Raw genomic sequence first — 6,934 nt, 5'->3', positions numbered from 1 at the left:
CCCCCCCACCGAGCACCGGGCCGGGCCGCCAAAACCCCCGCCTTCCCCGAGTGCCACGCCGGGCCGTCGAAACCCCCGCCCCCCCTGAGTGCCACGCCACACCGCACCGCCGAAACCCCTGCCCCCCGAGCACCGGGCCGCACTGCCGAAACCCCCGCCCCTGAGCACCGGGCTGGGCCGCCGAAACCCCTGCCCGCCCCTCAAACGCTGAACCGCCCAAACCCCTGCCCTCCCCGAGCGCCGCACCGTGCCGTCCAAACCCCCGCCGAGCGCCGCGCCGTGCCAACCCTCCGCCCCCCAAGCGCATCGCCGCCAAAGCCCCCGCCCCTCCCAGTGACGTGCCGCTGAAACAAAAACAAACAAACAAAAAAAAAACCTTGAGTGCCGCCCCACCAAACCAAAAAAACCCCGAGCGTCCCCTGCCACCCCAAGATTGGCCGCCCCTTCCAAGGTACCGCCCCAAGCATGTGCTTGGTCGGCTGGTGCCTGGAGCCGGCCCTGCGCTGGGACATGGCCCCCAAGTGCTTCATAAAGTTCAAACCTTCACGCAAGATTTTTTTTATGTTGCTTTGTTTTGGGATTACAGTGATTTCCCAGACTGATATATTGGGCTCACATGAACTAAGTGTGTTTTTAGTCTTCTTTCCATAAAGACGCTGGTTACCCTCCTCAAATTAACACGCCCAGTGAAGCCAACTGTGTGACCAGTTCCACGACCATTACTCTCATTGAGTAGCACTTACTGATGCAAGTAGTTCTGATGAGTAAGGTGTGTGGAATTGGATCCAATCTGAATAACAATTCCTTTTTTCTTTCTTCTTCTTCTTCTTCTTTTTTTATTTTAGAATTTCCCATGGAAAGGGAATTTGAGTTCTAAGACAGCTCTACCACGGACAAAACTAATTCAACAGAGTACATTCATATTCAGTCAACTGTGCTGATGCATTGTGTCCACACAACATGAGGATGTATCAGGAAAAGATGTGTTGTACTCTGGGTAGGAATTCCAGTGTCCCCTATTGGAACCTTCTAGCATGTTACCTTGAGGGAGATTTTCACAGTGCATTGTGGAATACCCTTATATCTCTCAGAAACTTGAAGGAATCCAGGGGAAAATGTTGACAATTCCCTCTGTGCCATAAAATAGCCTGCTGCTCTCAAGCCCTGTGTATGAATTGTCCACTGCAAAGATGCACGCAGCACAGAGAAACACAGCACTCTTCTCCATTTATTTATAGAGAAAACAATTCTGTTTTATTTGCAAGGCCCTTTTGCTCAGATAGAGTCACCTGAGGATGAGGGAACAGACAGTCCTGTGGATACACCCATACAACTTTCCAAGACCAGGTGCACCCAGTAGAGAGGTGGTTTGGGGCCCATCCAATGAGCACCAAGTGCAGGGACTCGGTTATGATGCAAACTTGGGATGACCAGCAGTGGCTCCAGGACTTTCAGGTGTAGAAGCCCACATTCCCGGAGTTGAGGGCCAAGCTCACCCAAACCCTGCAGTGCACAGACACTGAGATGAGCACTATCCCGACAGTGGAAAAAGGAATGCACATTGCCACGTGGGATCATGCAACCTCATATTGCTACTGGCCAGTGGGGACCAATTTAAAGCTGGAAAATCAGTTATAGGGTTGGTCATCATGCAGGTATGCAAGGTGTGAAATAATGTCTTGCTGTTCTGGGAAATAGTAGATGAATTCAATGACTTTCCTAACAATGCTGAGTCCTTATTGTGTGCCATTTTCCCCAGCTAGACTTTCAGTACATAAACCAGAAGGGTTACTGCTTCACAGTACAGAGGCTTTGGTGAATCCTAGTGGGTGATTTACTGACATGAATGTTGGCTAGTTGGGAAAAGTCCACACCCCTCAAACTTTTAGAAATGCAGGGCTTTTTGCCCATCTGAAAGCTAGGGTGTTCTCCCCAGACTGTCCAACTGACCTTAACAGGGTTTCTGTGCCAGCTCTGCCTCTCTCTTGGTGACTTGGCCCATCCTTTCCTTCTCTGGAAGCCATACATCAACAACCTGGAAAGAAGCAACGAGAGGTTTAGCAATCACCTGGGCAGGTTCAGGATGACTAGGGAGTGGACTTTGAAGGGCAGGTGAAAGTGTGTCATGAAAAGGATCTATCTCTGAGGAAGAAAACATTCCAGCAGCCGCTGATGAATGCTGTGCAGTGCATAATATCTGTGAGACCAACGGTGAAACCCAACTACTAGGCTGGATGAGTGAGGTAGACAGACTAGAGCTGTAAAAGTGTTTCTTGTCGTAGGCCTACAGTTGCAGTAGCATTCCGACTCTGTTCAATGGCAAGAGAAGAGAGGGTAGAAGTTGATAAAGTACAGTTTGGAGCAGAAGAGAAATGGTCAAATGAAAAAAAGTCCCATTAGAATCATAGAATCATAGAAGAATAGGGTTGGAAGAGATCTCAGGAGACCATCTAGTCCAAGTCCTTGCTCAAAGCAGGAAAAACCCAACTAAATCATCCCAGCCAGGGCTTTATCAAGCCGGGCCTTAAAAACCTCTAAGGATGGAGATTCCACCACCTTGCTAGGTAACTATAGCGGGATGGTCATCCGCTCCTACCTGGAAGGGCTTAAAACAGCCCTGGGAGAGGGCTGGGGCAGGGGGAAAAGCTGGGCTGATTGGGAAAGAGCCTCAGCTGTGGCCACGCCCCAAACAGACCCAGCTGGCCCCATAAAGGCCACGGAAGCCAGGAGCAGAGAGACTCTCTCTCTAGCTTTGAGAGGGAGGGGCCTGGCTGCAGGGAGCTAGAGGAGGTGCCTGGAGTGGAGCAGGGCTGGGGGAAGGCCAAGGAAGCTGGGAGCTCCGGCCTGGAAACCCCCAGGCTGCGGCCTAGTATAAGGCCAAATATGTACTGGGGTTGCAGGGGACAGCCCAAGGCTAGGCAGAGGTAGCAAGTCCAAACCCAACCTTGCCTGTGATGAGTGGATTATACTGCAGTCTGCCCCAGGGAGCGGGAGCTAGTTGGTGACTGGCAGTAGCCTATGACTGAGGCAAGGTGGGTATAGGGGATGGGGATTCCCCGGGGAGGGGAGATCCTGCGACTGAGGTGTGTACTGCCTGGGGGCAGCACCCCAGATAATGGGTCACTGGAGTCCAGAGAGAGACCCGGGGGCCAAGCAGCAGCGGGGCACTGGCCTGCAGAGGGCGCTCTAATGGCTGGAGAGCTAATTCTCGGACGATACCGGCAGGAGGCGCTGCAGGGGTGAGTCCTGCCTTGTTACAGTAACCCATTCAAGTGCTTTAAATTGCATCACATGAAGGCAGACAACTAAATATTGAGCCATTTTATAAGTGCTTGTACACAAATACTAAGATGGGTGAGCTTGAGGGGCTGATATTAAAGAAGGATATTGACATAATAAACATCACAGAAACTTGATGGAATGATGATAATCAATGGGACATGGTAACACCAGGCACAGAATATATAGGAACGACAGAATAGATCATGCTGTTGGGGGATAGGAACTATTGTGAAAGAAGGCAGAGATTCAAATATAGCTGGGAATGAACAACAAAGAGGATGGATCACTCATTAATTGCTCTGTTCTGTTCATTTCCTCTGATGATCTGGCACTGGCCACTGTCTGAAGACAGGACATTGGCTACAGAAACCATTGGTCTGACCCAGTACGGCCATTTCTGTATTCTTATAGAAATGAAAGTCACAGTTTGAAATGGATTTGCCAAACAAGACAATCCAACCCATAATCTTCTCTGGACATTTAAAGCTGGACAGTAAAGGTGTTCTTCCCACCTCCTAGAAAATGGTGAATGTTCATTGAAAAACTGAAAGCCAATCTTTTCAGCTTAAGACTACCGAAAAGTGAAATGTATTTTTTTTAAATCTTCAACTTTTCCATGAAAAATAATATTTTTTTATTGCCCTCAATTTTCAGAGAATATGAGATCATGCTCAAGGGAGATAAGGAAGACAAATGGTCAAACCCAACAGCTAATTCTCAGAGTTAAATTCATCCATTCTGGGAATAGAGAAACCATACTATGTGCCAGGTTACAGAGTGGTAGCCATGTTAGTTTGTATCAGCAAAAACAACGAGGAGTCCTTGTGTCACCTTAGAGACTAACAAATTTATTTGGGCATTCACTTTTGTGGGCTAAAACCCACTTCATCAGATGCATGGAGTGAAAAATACAGTAAGAAGAATATATATTATAGCACATGAAAAGATGGGAGTTGCCTTACCAAGTGGGGGGTCAGTGCTAACGAGCCAATTCAATTAAGGTGGAAGTGGCCTATTCTCAACAGTTGACAAGAAGGGTTGAATACCAAGGGAGGGAAAATTACTTTTGTAGTGCTAACAATGCCAATGCAATCAAGGTGGCCCATTTCCAGCAGTTGACAGGAAGGTGTGAGTATCAGCAGAGGGAAATTTACTTTTTGTAGTGACCCATACACTCCCAGTCTTTATTCAGGCCTAATTTGATGGTGTCCAGAGTGCAAATTAATTCCAGTTCTGCAGTTTCTTGTTGGAGTCTGTTTTTGAAGTTCTTTTGTTGAAGAATTGCCACTTTTAAGTCTGGTATTGAGTGTCCAGGGAGAGTGAAGTGTTCTCCTACTGGTTTTTGAATGTTACAATTCTTGATGTCTGATTTGTGTCCATTTACTGTTTTGCATAGAGAATGTCCAGTTTGGTCAATGTACATAACAGAGGGGCATTGATGGCACATGATATATATCACATTGGTAGATGTGCAGGTGAACGAGCCCCAGATAGTGTGGCTGATGTGGTTAGGTTCTATGATGGTGTCCCTTGAATAGATATGAGGACAGAGTTGGCAACGGGTTTTTTTCAGGGATTGATTCCTGGGTTAGTGCTTTTGTTGTGTGGTGTGTAGATGCTGGTGAGTATTTGCTTCAGGTTGGGGGCTGTCTCTAAGCGAGGACTGGCCTGTCTCCCAAGATCTGCAAGAGTGAGGGATCATCCTTCAGGATAGGTTGTAGATCCTTGATGATGCACTGGAGAGGTTTTAGTTAGGGGCTGTAGTGACGGCTAGTAGCGTTTTGTTACTTTCTTTGTTGGGCCTGTCCTGTAGTAGGTGACTTCTGGATACCCTTCTGGCTCTGTCAATCTGTTTCTTCATACTATGTGTATTAGGGTATGTCTACACTACGAGGGTAGTTCGATTTCACTTAAATCGAATATGTGGAATCGATATTGCAAAGTTGAACGTGTGTGTCCACACTAAGGACAGTAATTCGAATTTGTGAGTCTACACTAACGGGGCAAGCATTGACATTGGAAGCGGTGCACTGTGGGCAGCTATCCCACAGTTCCCGCAGTCCCCGCTGCCCATTGGAATTCTGGGTCGAGCCGCCAATGCCTTCTGGGTAAAAAAATGTGTCGAGGGTGCTTTTGGGTAACTGTCGTCATCCGTCCGTCACTACCGCCCTCCCTCCCTCCCTGAAAGCGCCGGCGGGAAATCAGTTTGCGCACTTTTCTGATCAGTGACAGCGCGGACACCACAGCACTGCGAGCATGGATCCCGCTGCAACCATCGCTGCAGTTGTGGCCGTTCTCAACGCCTCTCAGCTTATCATACACCTTTCCCAGAGGCAGATGCAGAGAAATCAGGCGAGGAGGCTACGGCACCGCCGTGAGGGCCTGAAGTCGGAGAGTAGCACAGAGCTGTCAGAAACCACGAGACCCAGCGCCGAGGACATCACGGTGGCAATGGGTCATGTGGATATTGTGGAACGGCGATTCTGGGCCCTGGAAACAAGCACGGACTGGTGGGACCGCATAGTGCTGCAGGTCTGGGATGAATCCCAGTGGCTGCAAAAATTTCGCATGCGGAAGGGGACTTTCCTCGAACTTTGTGAGTTGCTGTCCCCTGCCCTGAAGCGCAATGACACCCGGATGCGAGCAGCCCTGACTGTCCAGAAGCGAGTGGCCATAGCCCTCTGGAAGCTTGCAACGCCGGACAGCTACCGGTCAGTCGCGAACCACTTTGGTGTGGGCAAATCTACCGTGGGGGTTGTTGTGATGCAAGTAGCCAACGCAATCGTTAAGGTACTGCTCTCAAAGGTAGTGACCCTGGGAAACGCGCAGGTCATCATAGATGACTTCGCCGCGATGGGATTCCCAAACTGCGGTGGGGCTATAGATGGAACTCACATCCCTATCCTGGGACCGGACCACCAGGCCAGCCAGTACATTAACAGAAAGGGCTACTTTTCAATGGTGCTGCAAGCACTGGTGGACCATAGGGGACGTTTTACCAACCTCAACGTCGGATGGCCGGGCAAGGTTCATGACGCTCGCGTTTTCAGGAACTCTGGTCTGTTTAGACGGCTGCAGGAAGGTACTTACTTCCCGGACCACAAAATAACTCTTGGGGATGTGGAGATGCCTACAGTGATCCTCGGGGACCCAGCATACCCGCTAATGCCCTGGCTCATGAAGCCCTATACTGGCGCCCTGAACACAGAAAAAGAATTGTTCAACTACCGGCTGAGCAAGTGCAGAATGGTGTTGGAGTGTGCTTTTGGCCGTCTCAAGGGGAGATGGAGAAGCTTACTGACTCGCTGTGATCTCAGCGAAACCAATATCCCCATTGTTATAGCAGCTTGCTGTGTGCTCCACAATCTCTGTGAGAGCAAGGGGGAGACCTTTATGGCGGGGTGGGAGGTTGAGGCAAATAGCCTGGCTGCTGATTACGCCCAGCCAGACAGCCGGGCGATTAGAAGATCCCAGCGGGACGCGCTGTGCATCCGGGAGGCTTTGAAAGCTAGGTTCCAGACTGAGCAGGGTAACCAGTGACTGTTAAGTTTGTGGACACAGAAGCTGAACCTGCACCTGTTTCTTTACCCAGTTAATGTTGACTATCCTCTCCAGTTACATACCCCCTTCACCCCCTTCCCAAAAAATAAAA

This window comes from Terrapene carolina, unplaced genomic scaffold (genome assembly GCF_002925995.2).
Source record: "Terrapene carolina triunguis isolate 2854851 unplaced genomic scaffold, T_m_triunguis-2.0 Scaffold233, whole genome shotgun sequence".
In the NCBI taxonomy this organism is placed as follows: Eukaryota; Metazoa; Chordata; order Testudines; family Emydidae; genus Terrapene; species Terrapene triunguis.
The sequence above is the reverse complement of the archived record's forward strand: the minus strand, read 5'-3'. Positions refer to the sequence as shown.